The 14,012-nt window shown below is 34.1% G+C and overlaps 1 long non-coding RNA gene across 1 annotated transcript; it reads right to left on the bottom strand.

Annotated features, from left to right (window-relative positions):
- Positions 1–5,292: 5,292 nt before the first annotated feature.
- On the bottom strand, positions 5,293–8,767 carry LOC103659472. Its single transcript, XR_567483.1, has 4 exons — positions 7,766–8,767; positions 7,068–7,267; positions 5,549–5,622; positions 5,293–5,450 (listed from the first exon to the last, which is right to left on the bottom strand). It is a non-coding gene; the product is annotated as an uncharacterized LOC103659472 (long non-coding RNA).
- Between the last annotated feature and the right edge of the window lie 5,245 nt (positions 8,768–14,012).

Below are 14,012 nucleotides of genomic sequence, written 5' to 3'. Positions count from 1 at the left end.
GGCTTTCCTTTCCAATGTAAATATAGGTAGTTCAGGGGAGGCAGAGAGCTTTTCTTGCATCTGCTGGGTTTTTAATTTGAGATAATCTTTAGGCCAAAGTGGCCCATCTTGGGCCAGCCGGCCTTGGGCCCCTAAAATGGATGGATGGATGGATGGATGGATGGATGGATGGATGGATGGTTGGTTGGACAGACAGATGGATGAGTAACAGACAGATGTTTTTAAAAACTCTAACTATTGTAGATTGAACACGTACAACTTTAGTAAGAAATCGTATAGTCCTCTGTGAGTTCTACCTGCATTCCTTTTATGTTTTCCTGTTTTAGTTGATCAGAATCATATGAAGACAGAAAAGTATAATTTTCTTTACCTACTTGGGAGTCCTTTGAATTAGAATTCTAGGGCCAGGCCAGTAATGAATGGAAAACCTTCAGCCAATTTTTAGTAATTGACTTACCCAAGATCATACAGCTTTGGGGTGATGGAGCCAGGACTTGAACCTATAAATGTATAGTTCCCTATCATACCTTCAAGTCTATCATATAATCTTTGTCTATGTTTATAATAAATAGACACATCTGTTTTGTAAGTAGAACAAATTTAAGTAATTCTCAGAAACTTTGTCTTGCAGTTCACTGAACACATCTGTTATCCAAATACTTAGTTAACATCCTCAACAATGACTAAATAAAGAGGAAATATTTATTTTTTCCTTATCTTCTATTTAACCCATTCTTTGCACTAAATTCTAGTGTGATTTGGCATCATCAGCAACCAAACTTTTAAATATATAATTGTATCCTTGGACAATGACTGTGACTAGGATATAGTAAATTCTCAGTATTTTTTTAATTAGATGAATAAACAAATGATGAATATGCAAATGTTATGCAAGATAATCTATAACCATAGAAAGCAGTTTATAATATATTAAGTTGAAGCATAGGTTACAAAACAGTTTTTTAGTATGACCCTTAAAGAAAAAATATGTATGTCTACATGGAGGAACAAGTGTTAATGAATTTATAGTTCTTTACAGTGTAGGGTTACAGTGTGTTTTTTTTTTTTTTTTTTTTGGAAAAAAATATTTATTTTTATAAGAATGGTAACTTTTTATATATATATTTTTTTTAATTTTAGAAATGGTCTCCTCTATTACATTTACATACTACTTTCCAGAAAACAATTCGAAAGACTATATTACAACTAGTATTCTAGGGTTTCAATTTGAAATGTGGCCTTAACCTTCTTACTGAAGAACCCCATTCTTTATATTTCAATTATTCTTCACTGCTAATTGTGTGCAAACTGGATCTTCCTTTAAACTGAAAAACTTTTAAAGGCCAGAAGCCATATTTTATTTAACTCTGAGTCATCCTATCTCTACAACAACCCTAATAAACTTGTACATAGCCAGTGGCCAAAAGATATGTAATATTATATTTGGTAAATCACTTAATTAAAAGAATGAGTGACACAAAACTAAGAATGCTGTACCACTGAGTATTTAAGTTAAGCATCATTTTGAAGATGAATTTAAAATTTTAAAAAATGAGCAGCCTAATTTCATAATGAACTCTATTTCTATTGGTCACACCATTTCCTATATATGAGTCATTGATCACAAGGAACCCAAACTAGAGTACATCAATTATGTCTGATGTAGGAAAGACGATGTTAGGGTTCGAAGTCGACAACCAAGAAAGAATTCTTGAGACGTCTTTGGTGAAAAAAAAGGTGATTTTATTAAAGCATGGGGACAGGACTCATGGGCAGAAAGCTGCAATGGGATCATGAGGAGTGGCCCATTATATACTTTCAAGTTGGGAGGAGGTTAGGGATCGCGTAAGTCTCTAAGGAATTTGGAAGCAAGGTTTCCAGGACCTTGAGGGGGCTAGTTGTTGTTGGGAAAAGATCATTTATTATTGTCTAATAAAACCTTAGTCATGAGACCCTTTCTATGTATATAGCTGGGCCATATGCTTAGGCGATGATTGCCAACATGTGTCTTGGAGGTTTAGAGATAAAGGAAGTTTCCAAAGGAATTTTTATATGTCAAAGTAGGCTTACAGGATCGGAGACGGGAGGGGTTTTCAGGCTAAGATTGCCTTTTGCCCTTAGCAAAGTGTCAACATCAAGGCAGCTGAGTCCCTAGAGGAATGTCACTGTGCTTGTTTCAAGGACTTGTCAATGGACTGTAGGTAGTAAGGAAATTTAATAATTTTTCTTCTGCCTTTGTTTCCCATATCAATGTCTATTGGGGAAAAATAAAAAACATAAAATAATGTATTTATGGTTCATTCTGTCTCTGGTCACAGATTATCAATTTGGGACTCGAAGTTGTCACTTTCTTAAACACAAAGCTTTCAAAGATCAGGCAAAAAAATAATAATGTGAGAAGATTATAGGAATAAAATTGAAATGAAGAATGTTGTGTAAGAATGAGGGAATCTCGGGTGCCTGGGTGGCTCAGTCTGTGAAGTGTTTGCCTTTGGCTCAGGTCATGATCCCAGTGTCTTGGGATCAAGCCTTGCCTCAGGCTCCCTGCTCAGAGGGGAGTGTGCTTCTCCCTCTCCCTCTGCCCCTCCCCACTACTCCTGCTTTCCCTCATTTTTTCTTTCTCTCTCAAGTAAATAAATAAAATCTTAAAAAAAAAAATAAACAAAAGAATGAGAGAATCTCACCAAGTCCAAAGAAGTCATATTTTTTAATTTCAGGTTAAAATATCTTTTTTTTCACAATAGATGAACACATGGGCTCAACAGCAAGCAAATTAGAATCATGATAACTTTTTATATCAGAAATAAATCTTACATTGTTTATGCCATTCAAAATTACTCTTTGCAGAATAATCTATGAGTAGAGATTTTTCCATTCCAATTTACTTTTTTTTTTTCCTTTTAAAGTAGTGTTTAAGGGGATGCCTGTGTGGCTCAGTGGGTTAAGCATTTCCCTTTGGCTCAGGTCATGATCCCTGGGTCCTGGGATTGAGCCCTCTATCAGGCTCAATGGGGAGCCTGCTTCTCCCTCTCCTTCTCTTCACTGCTCATGTGCTCATGCTCTCTCTCTCTCAAATAAATAAATAAAATCTTTTTAAAAAATAGTGTTTAAGCTGCATATTGGGCAAGATCATATGTGTCCCTGGGCCAATGTGCAATAACAGTTTAAACTTCCAGATAACAATTGTGATAATGCCTGAACCCAGAGGAATATCTCTAATTATAGACATTTCAGGCACCATAGCCGAAAGTGGAAAAAATATTCTAAGCCAGTTGGATCTATAAGTACTTTCGGCTATACTTACTGAATAGATGCTTTTTGGTAGCAAAAGCTCAATTAATAGTCTTCATGATTCATTCTGTTTGCTGTAGCCCTTGTAGTTTGGCAACCTTGGTGTTAAACACATGTATAAACATAGCAGTCAATCCAAAATTTTCCTTAGCATCAGAGCCAATTAAATATGCTAAATTCTTGAAATTATAGAGTAGTATAAAAATGAGTAGAAGTCTACTTAAACTGGAAATACAGAATAACTACTTTAACAAGGTCAAAGCTATCATCATTATTCTTCTTCAGTCATTTATGTAGTATTTATTTTTGCACTTGTATTTTTGTACATGTACCAAGAACATGTAATAAATTACAAATTTCAGTACAATAAATAACAAACATTAGCTGTCTGTGAAAATTTTTTGAGAAATAGTTTTTCATAAATTCATTTGGAAAAAAATAAATTTTAAAACACAAATTTGAAGTTCCATTTCTACTTTTGGCAGACTCTGTTTCAATTACCGATAAGCGTTAAGTAATTCATATAAATTTCTTCTCCTTCATTAATATTGAGCACCTGAGAAAAATCATATAAGGCTTTCAGAATCCAGATTTTCACTAGATAAATAGCAAAATGAAATGATTATTATTCATGATACTAGTTGGCCTCTTTAGATACGTACCTATGACTGTAGGTATGTAAATCCACCATGTTTAACTGAGTACATCAGTGCTGAAGATTGAATTACCCACAACCCAGGGACAGAAATAATTATATTAGAGCTCATTTCAGACCATGTAGTTCTCTATTAGTAATTGTATTGGGCTATTGAGACACAATCATTAGAGACATAAAATGGTCATTTTGTATATTAGTAGTAAAAGAAAAAATCGTAAACCTTTAAGGAGAATTCATAAAATATGTACTTTTGACTCACAGTTAAAACATTGATTAAATTGCACACTACAAAAGAGGGCACTAAAAAATAGGAGGCATCACCAAAGCGGCCGACTACCAACAACCACCTTAACTTTTTACAAGCAACCAGTCACCAATAATGTAACGTGCACAAGACTTTGAAACACATATTTTACAAAATGCACCTAAGAAAATGGAGATGCGCTTCATCAAACTGCTGAATGCTTTGTCTGAAGAACAATCTGACAAAGAGCAACTCTGAACTCAAAGCAATGGAGAATGTTGCCCATATTCTGTGACTCAATGTATTCTTGAGAAACTTCAGAGATTTCTAGTCAGCATTACCATGCTGTGGACTTGGCATAACATATAGCCTCATAATTATTTCAAGGAAAACTGATTTAATAAAATATAAATAATATACATTAATATGATGATTATTATATAATCATATAATAATAATATATCTATATATTCATATTTATATAATTATAAAATAATAATAAAATGATTTTATTATAATCTTCATTACAATATAATTAATGTATAGTGTTATATTCACTTCAGGTGTACAATATAGTGATTCAACAATTCTCTATAACCGGGCAACTATTTTTATGTTTAAACTGTAACTGTCTCTAAACCTTGGATTTACATCGTACTATAAAGATTCCATGCAAACCTAGAAATATAGATGAATGCTTTGCAAGTATTAATTTGTATACTCCTCATGAAAAAGTGTTGTGAGTACTATAATTAGTCCCATTTAAAGTAGAGAAAGCTAAAGCACAAACATGCATAAGAATTTACCTAAGTTTGCACAGCTAAGGTAACAAATTTGGAATTCAAATCCAGATATTCTGGCTCTAGGACCCACATATTTACTTTTCTTCAGATCCAAAGTTCATTTTTAACAGTGTTAAGAAAAAAATGATTCCTTCTTATTTCTACTTACGAAAGTCTACATATTTAAATGTTTAATGTTTTCTCTTGTTCTCAAAAGAAAATGGAGACAATGTTAAAAGGCCCATAGATAGAGGCTTTTTCAGTCACCTCCCAAACCCCAACCTTTCTTCATCCAACCCCTAATGTCTTGACTGTGTTAAAATTAAATAGAGCTGTCCACTTCTTTTTTAAGCTAAAAGAAAGAAAAAGGATTCATGGTCCATTATATAACCATTTATTTTTTTACAGCTGTTCCCCCAACAGACATTGAAAGGGTTAAATATGATCTTTGTAAAAAATCCCAATGGCAATGTCACTAGATGAAAAAAAAAAAAAAACAGTCAAAATTAATTATACCACATATCCTTTAGGCAAATTGGTTCTTAATATTGAAGACTTAATCATTTGAACTACCTCCACAAACTGTAGACACATGTCCTGGAGTCTCACTCAGACTTCAGCAGAACTTACACTTCAGGAATGGGGTCCTTGAAAAGTCAAAGTATAAGTCAATGTAAGAATGAACACGACAATGGACTCATAGAACCCATGGTACATGAGCTGATCCCTAACTACGTATCAACTTCCCACACTGAGATATATAGAAATATATAGAATAAGCGATCATCTATGTCATGTAATTTCTGAACTTCGGAAAAAGGTTTCATGGCTCTTTTTAAATAAAGTCATTGGTATTACCTACAGGTTAACTTATCTAATTCCCGCTCTCATCCTGACCAGATTTGGAATCAGTTAACTTTTACTAAATACCTTCTGTTTTGAATATTAGACATTAGATCAGCCTTCATCAATATTATTCCATGGTTATCCCCAACTTTACAAATGAGGAAACTGAGGCTCAGAGAAATTGAAGAACTTGGCTATGGTACACCCTCCCAGTCCGTAAATGGTAGAGCTGGTACTCCAACTCACATCTGTTGACTTTATCATATAAACAAGGGTCTTAAAAAGAGTACAATTTCAGATGATGCCTGAAATTAGCTGTGCCTCCGGAGGGCCACCATAGTCTCTGGTCTGACCCTAACTCCAGCAAAGATAGCCTTATTGTTCTAAGAGGGCTTAGGTTTCAGTTTTTCTGCCAAGAATTCCTTGTTCCAAGCCTCAGCCCACTTAGCTAAGTCCCTACGCCCTGTCTAGCCTCCCAGCCTTCTTTTCAAGAGGGCACATTTGTGTTGTCTCTCTCCCTAGACACTACCCATATCCTAGTAAGTTGCTCCTGAGTTCAACAACTGCCTGTCATTTGGACTAAGCCTCTTGAACCTTATTCCCAGAAGAAGGGGCAGTGGGATCAATGTTCAAGAGTAGAATGAGAAGGGAGGAACAGATTTTAACTATTTCATAGTTAAATCAGACTAAATTGAGATAAGGAAATAAAAATGCTTGGGGCGCCTGGGTAGCGCAGTCGTTAAAGCGTCTGCCTTCGGCTCAGGGCGTGATCCCGGCGCTCGGGATCGAGTCCCACATCGGGCTCCTCCGCTGGGAGCCTGCTTCTTCCTCTCCCACTCCCCCTGCTTGTGTTCCCTCTCTCGCTGGCTGTCTCTATCTCTGTCAAATAAATAAAATCTTTAAAAAAAAAAAAAAGGAAATAAAAATGCTTGTTATTTGGGTAGGACTTGATAGTTTATACTACATTCCTTATAAGAGTTTAGCTTTCCTATAATTATTCCCATTTGGAAAACAGCAACGACGAAAAAAAAAATACAGCCTCATGGAGGCTTAAATGGTTTAAGATTGTTTGGCTTATAAAGGCAGAAATTCTGAACCATTCTTAGCCCTTGTTATCCTATCTGAAACCTTAAATCATAAATCTACTTTTAAATAGAGTATTTTAATTTTAGTTTATATCTACATATTCTTGGTGGTACTTTCTATATGACTAAATTAGTCATATTGCAATTTATAAAAATGATACCTAAAAAGGCAGTCTGGTTATATTTCTCAGTGTCTATTGCTTGCAGAAGAGCACGTCAGATGCAAAAATAGTCCTATTGGCTTCTTATTTTCAGAGAGTATACGATTCTCAAATAGGCTGCATTTGCATTCTGGAGAAAATTTTTATAGTCAAGTTCTATTGCATTTAACAAAGCCGATCTTGTGCTCTCTTCTTCATCACTACAGAGGGCAGCAACAGACAGCAGAGCTCCTCAGTATCACAGAGGAAATGTTAAAAGTTCCCAGTAAACAAGAGGGTTAAAGACAAAGTCATGCTTTAATCATTCCAAATTTTCTTTTGCCTTTATGCTGCTTAAAATTAATCACATCTATAAACTTTCATATAAGTTAGCAGGCAAATGGATATGGAAAATACCAGGGAAGACTAGATTTTTTCAAAAGTTGAATCTAAGACATTTTGTAATTATGCCAAAACCAGCATTCAACAATAAACATAGACTATGTACCATGTAATATTGCGACAGGTGAAATTTAGTCTGTTTTTTATCTGGGTATTTTTCTTACTGTTATTGTTTTTCTCATGTCTCTGTTTTCGCATGTGAAAGTACTGTATATAAAACATTCATTATTACTATAAGTATCATTATTAAACATATCCAAATTTGTTTTCAGTAATAGGAACTTTAGAAGCCATGGTTTAACAATAGAAAGATTTACCTGCAGACTGTCTTGAGAGCAGAAACGATCGTTACTAGCAGTTTGCAAGAATGAGGACTGCGCTTGCCTCTTAGCTTGGTTGCAAAAACCTAAGACTGATCGTACATGCAAGGGAGGGCAGCAAAGGTCTTATGATCAAAAGGGAAGAAATGACTGACAACACAGAGCTACTTCAAGGGAACTAATGGAATAATTAGTCCCAAAAAGACCAAAAAGACTGAAGAATTCATGATGTCATAAAAAGCAGAGCTACTTAAATTGGATTAGAAAATAAAAATGACATGAACATTGTAAATATTCACAGATCACATCATTGACGTGTAATGTGCCGTTAAATGATGTCAAATTAAAGGGGAAATTACATGTGTTAGAACTAGGATGAATAAAAAGAAGACATTTAAAGATACATGGTCCTTCAAGTGAAAATTCCTAACATATATTACATAGATGATCATCACCCAGACAGTGAAACCGAGTGAATGAAATGTAAAATAAAATATGGGGGGGAAAGATACTGGCTAAAAATAACTCGTTTTCATATATCATAAATGGTAGTGAACTTTAAATTTCAAAGGAGCTATTTGGGGAATTTGTTTTACACAAAGCAAATCCAAACATGGTTATAGTAAATAACTGATAGTGCCATTCAACTCTTAAAATCTATCCCGGCATCAGCCTTAAGTATTGAATTAGTATGTAAATTTATCAGAAAGGGAAAGATTCTCTAGGTCTATTTTAATTTGCACGTGCTCAGTTTTTTCTTAGTAATTGTATATGTTGTTTGAATCCTTTCAATGATGTTGGACTTGTTTTGAAAGTTACATGTGATAGAAAGTGAAACAATGAAAACATTTCATGAGGCAAGTGTAACATCTGCCCTCTTCCTGGGTCTCCCTAACAGCTCTTGCCCATAATCATTTATGTTATTAACACATAACTAACCTGAATTTAACACGCAATTCAAATACTTTCAAAGTGCATACAGACAGTTGAATAACTTCGGGCCAATATACAAATGGTTAGCAGAACAACATTTCCATTCCAGATACATCTCATTTTGACAAATACTTCAAAAAGTTTTAAATAAAAATCAACCTTATAACTGATTACTCTTTCTATTTATCTACTTTTACTGTAAGTTTAGTTTTACCTGAATCTTTTGTCCTATTAACAAGATAGAGAGTACCTTTCTTATATTGAGGCTTATTGTTAATAACATTCAGCATATTGTACTATATGTGGCCTTAGTACCTCAAACTGACACATGAAACAAAGTCCCGATAAACAGCAGATATACTCCTTCAAAAAGATCACATATATTAATACTCAAAATATATACTCCCAGTGTGCAATAGGACTTCTCTTCTTTCTCAAAAGTTCTGGAGGTTTCATTATGATATATCTGAAAAGGCAAAAAAAAAAAAAAAGTAGCCCAGTGTTCAGTGAAATATTCACGACAGTGTTTTATCAATAGACATAATCTCCAGTTTTAAATGAGTTTATTTAGGCATTTCGCAAATCACATGGAACTTGATCCCCAGCTACTTACATTCCCCGTAAGGGAAGAGCAAACTTAACACAAAATATGATTTGGCAAGCAGTGGTTGTTTGTGAAATGGTGGAGAGCGTTTCTCCTTTCTTGTGTGGTTCTAGTGAAATCTGTTAAACAGGATGCTCATTCGTCAAAGGCAGAGTAAAGCACAGTGGCGCAGTGGGGGTTGAAGATTTCTATTACGGCACAAGCTAATTAATTAATAGAAAAATAGCATGTCTAAATGCTTCAGTATTGCAAATCACTACATAAAATGCCCAGTTCCATTGCAGCCTAGACTGAAGGGTGTGAATTGTTTACTCCTTCAAGCTTCACCTACATGGAATAGCAGAAGATAAAAGAAAATAGATTATTTTTTTCTTGTAGTAAAAAGAAAGGAAACCGACAGTAAACCAGGCTTTGTGCTAGTCCCTTTATATAGGTAACTACTTTAATCCTCATATTCTTGAAGAAGTGAGATCAGAGAAATTAAGTAAAATAATCCAAACCAGCCACACAACAAGCTAGCTATAAAAATAAGGCTTTAAGGTAATTTTACCTGACTTCAAAGTCAATGATCTTTCTCTAAAAGCCTTATTAAAATTGTATTCTATAACCACTATGCACAAGGATGAATTTTATAAAAAGACAAAATGATTGGTCTGATTTGGGAATAGGTTTTTGGCTCTGGCCCTAGAAACTCCTACTTTATGATAATCCACCAGTGCCCACAGCTAAGAGTGTGAAAAGTAGAAGCTACACAATTTAAAGTTTGTATCTTTACTATCAACTAACTCTTTGGTCTCGAGCAAGTCATCACATAAACTCTCTGTGCCACAATATCCCATCTGTAAAAACGGAATAATGATACAAACAATACTGCATAGGGCTGTTCTTAGAATTATAGCAGTTATTTATACGAAGAATTTAGAGCAATCCTTACCACACTGTAAGTGTGTGTTAGGTCATTTTAAGCAATATCAATCCACAATTGGTAGAATTCATGAAAATTTCATTTTACATCTCAAAAGTTTATTTATTTATTTATTTATTTATTTGTTTGTTTATTTATTTATTTATTCATTTTTACATCTCAAAAATTAAAGAGAAACTAAAGTTGCAATTGCTATGTGGAACTTAAGAATTTTTATTTTGAACTAGATATATTCAAAAAGACCATTGATAAGTGAAGAAGAAATACAGAGAAAGAGAAGAAAATGTGGGAGAATGTAAATCAAATGAATGGTTGGAATTTCTATAGCATGTTGTTTAGAGTTAATCAGATGTTTAAATATGCATTAAATTCCCAGTACTCTAAAGAAGAGAAAACTTCAGATTAGGTTTGTATTTCTGAAACAGAAAATAAATCACCATCCTAATATTATTTTTCTGGAATCAGCTTAAATTTTCTGGGTACACTGGTTTGATTTTTTTTTTCTTTTTTTAGAAAAGGGAAGCATAGAAGATTGGGTTCTCCATTTACTCCCTCTCTCTGTTAGGAAGGGGAAAAAGAAAAGAGGGAAAATTCGCTCCAGTAATGGTTAATTCCTTCAAAGTGTTCTGAATGTTTTAGGTAATCAGTGTAGACTATACCAGTGTGGAAGCTTTTGAAGGATTAATAAATCTGTTCTGAAAATTCCTACCGCAAATGTGGCAGGTGGGAAGGGTATAAATGGCCTAAGGTAAAACCCTTGACAAGACAGAGGGTATCTGGATTCTGAATTGGCCCTGGCTATGACAAGGGATTGTAAATTTCCTTTTGCAGTCTATAATCTTGTCAGAAACTAATGCAATTCTCTCTGTTGCAATTTTCATTAATATTTAGACTAACTTTAATGTAGAAAATGGACTGAATACTGGGTATGAACTATTTTATTGACTCAACCAGTAGGTAGCTTAGTAGTTTTGCCAAAATTTCTAAGCCAGTTACAATGATTTCAAAGCTAATATTACATAAGAATTTTATAAACAAACTCTTTTTCTTAAAATTTTTGCTACGGAAGCATAATTGACGTAATACATACTTTTACTCACATTCTCTGAGGGTTATTTTCTGAGTTACATTAAATCTCAAAGAAAAGCAGTTCTGTAACATATTAGAATGTTCCCACATTTGATCATGTATATCAATAACTAATGGATCTACATGGTGGTCAATAAAGAAAGCAATCTATGAAGAATAACATTATCATATTGTTTAAGTAAGTTAACCTTTTCTAGACATGGTGTGAGGACTATAACTTAATGAAGAATATTTTCTTTTTAATTAGTATAGATACTTACAATAAAGGAAATGGTCATAAACATATGGACTAATTCTACAACATTGAAAAAAAAGCTGATAAAGCCAGGCTATCAACCATAAAAAGTAATGTTCCAGTCATTTTCTTATGTTCTGGAAAAATGCAATGAGGAAAGAAATACCCACTTGTAATCTAAAGCATTCCAACCACACCTCAGGGAGAAATTTACTCGTTGGAGATTAATATGCAATCTATTTTATCACAATATCCAGAACAAAAATTCCAAAAAATAAAAATATATCAATATTTCTTTTATGGTCTTTTTAATTCCTATTCCCGATTCTTTGCCTTCATGTTATCCTCATGACACTCTATCTTCAGAAATGCTACTATTGATTCATTTAATTGACAGTGTAGAGTTCAATCAAAACAAAATAGTTTTCATATAAATATGCACAAAACAAAAAATAAGTCATGCAATAAATCTTTATTTGTAATCGTACATATCATTATTTGAGTTATGAGTTATTTCTAAATATATGGATAGTTCCCTGAGTGAAAATAATGTGTACTTTTTTCTTCGATGAAAGAAATTCAATAATATTAGAAATTATTATTTTTAAAAAATGTATAGTCTGCAGTCTTGAAAGCAAAGAAGGATGTGCTAGCTTTTGACAAGCAGGCATAATGAGAGGGTAGGTTTTCTTCTGATAAATTAACACTAGAGCTACAGAGAAGAACATTTCAGTCTATGATAAGGAAAATTTTCACAGAGATGACCCAGGATAGCTTCTGAAACATTTATCCTGACACAGTGTTTAAAATTTTATTATAAGGAGAAACATCCATAAATGGAGGAACCAATTAGAAAATGTAATCCCACTCTAATAGTTAGGGTATTTTGCAAGTATAAATGTAAAATAATTCTACTAAACCACAGTCAGGCTTTCACTACTTCTCAAGATTCTTTTCACTTTTTTTCTTTCCTTCTTTTCGCTGTGTGCCTGTGTGTGTGTGTGTGTGTGTGTGTGTGTGTGTCGTATAGGGGGTGGGAATTTCATTACTTTTCCCAATTGTAACTCTGTGAAACAATCTCCACGTTGGTCAAGAGAAAACTGACTTACTTTGTGCAGATTGCGTTGACTATTATATCATGAGAAGATAGAGTTTATCTGCTTTGAGCACCCCCTCCATTTCAGCACCTCAGCTGTTTTTCTTTGCTTATACTCTCTTTCTTTATTCAAGAAAGCGATGCTTCTTTTCCTTTGAATTTCATCATCCTTCATTTCCCTACAGCCTTTGACCCGAGGCATGATTTCTCTTCCCAGGAAAATGCCTTCCCTTTCCTTCTCAAGAGGTATCCTTATCTTTGGTTTTTCCTTTATTGTGAAACATTTATGATGGTTAATATGTCACTATCTGCTGATTTTTACACTCCTGAAATGTGGATTTCTTCTCACCACTGTGCCAAAACTGTTCTCATGAGTTTGGCAAATCATCTAGGTATAAATTTCAAAGTAAGAACGAATCTCACTTTATTATTTACTATTTTCCTCAGACTTGCCCTCTTCCCGATTTCCTAATTCTGTAGTAGCACCACTATCTTTTCAATCTCTCGAAATTGTCTTAGATGCATCATTTTCCCCTACTCCTTCTTTCTTGACCAGGTCCCATGACCAACCTATGACTGAGATCAGTAGATTCCACCCCCTTTCATTGTGGAAGGCAGTTATTGTCCTAAGGAAAGCACAGAAAACCTGGGAAAGAAACTTCAAGAATTACACTGAGGTAGCCAAGGAATGAAATCTAGAACTGCCAAGAGACATTGAGACTTAACTGAAATGAGAAGGAGCCACAGATTAAGGATGGAATTTGTCCTGTTCCAATGAAAGCTTGCCATACTAGACTTAGAGGATATATTGATCTTTTGAAGCATGACATTATGTTTTGCTCTGCGCAATGAAAGCTTTCTAGGAAAAACGAGGAGTGGAGACTAAAGTAATGAACTTATACACTTCTTATGTGGCACCTTTCTCAGGGCAAACTCAGTTTTAAAACATGGCCCTTATATTTGGTGTTGAGTCTAGCCTCCAAACCTCTTTCTATAGGAGGGTTACCTCCTACTGTGTTACATACCTTTTATCATAAAGCAAAATATGTGGAACTGAATGTGAACTTTCAACTTTATTGGAAGTTGACGTTATGGAGACTATGCTGATCAACCAGGTTGTATGATATCAGAAAGACTGTTTGGTTAAGACAATGGAGTTTTGGGTTTTTTTGTTTGCTTGTTTGTTTGTTTTTTTAACTCCATTTTGGATTTTTAGAAAAATAATCAATTAAATTTCTAGGATATAGTCAGAGTCCAGTTTTTATTTAAAGCAATGTACAAAAATGTCATGCCAACCTCATCCTAGTTGCATAAAATATAGATAAAACATTCTTCTAAACATCTAAATATTTTGAGCATTAG

This window comes from Ursus maritimus, unplaced genomic scaffold (assembly GCF_017311325.1).
Source record: "Ursus maritimus isolate PB19 unplaced genomic scaffold, ASM1731132v1 scaffold_1, whole genome shotgun sequence".
NCBI lineage: Eukaryota > Metazoa > Chordata > Mammalia > Carnivora > Ursidae > Ursus > Ursus maritimus.
Note: the sequence above shows the minus strand (reverse complement) of the source record. Positions and strands in the feature narration are given on the sequence as shown.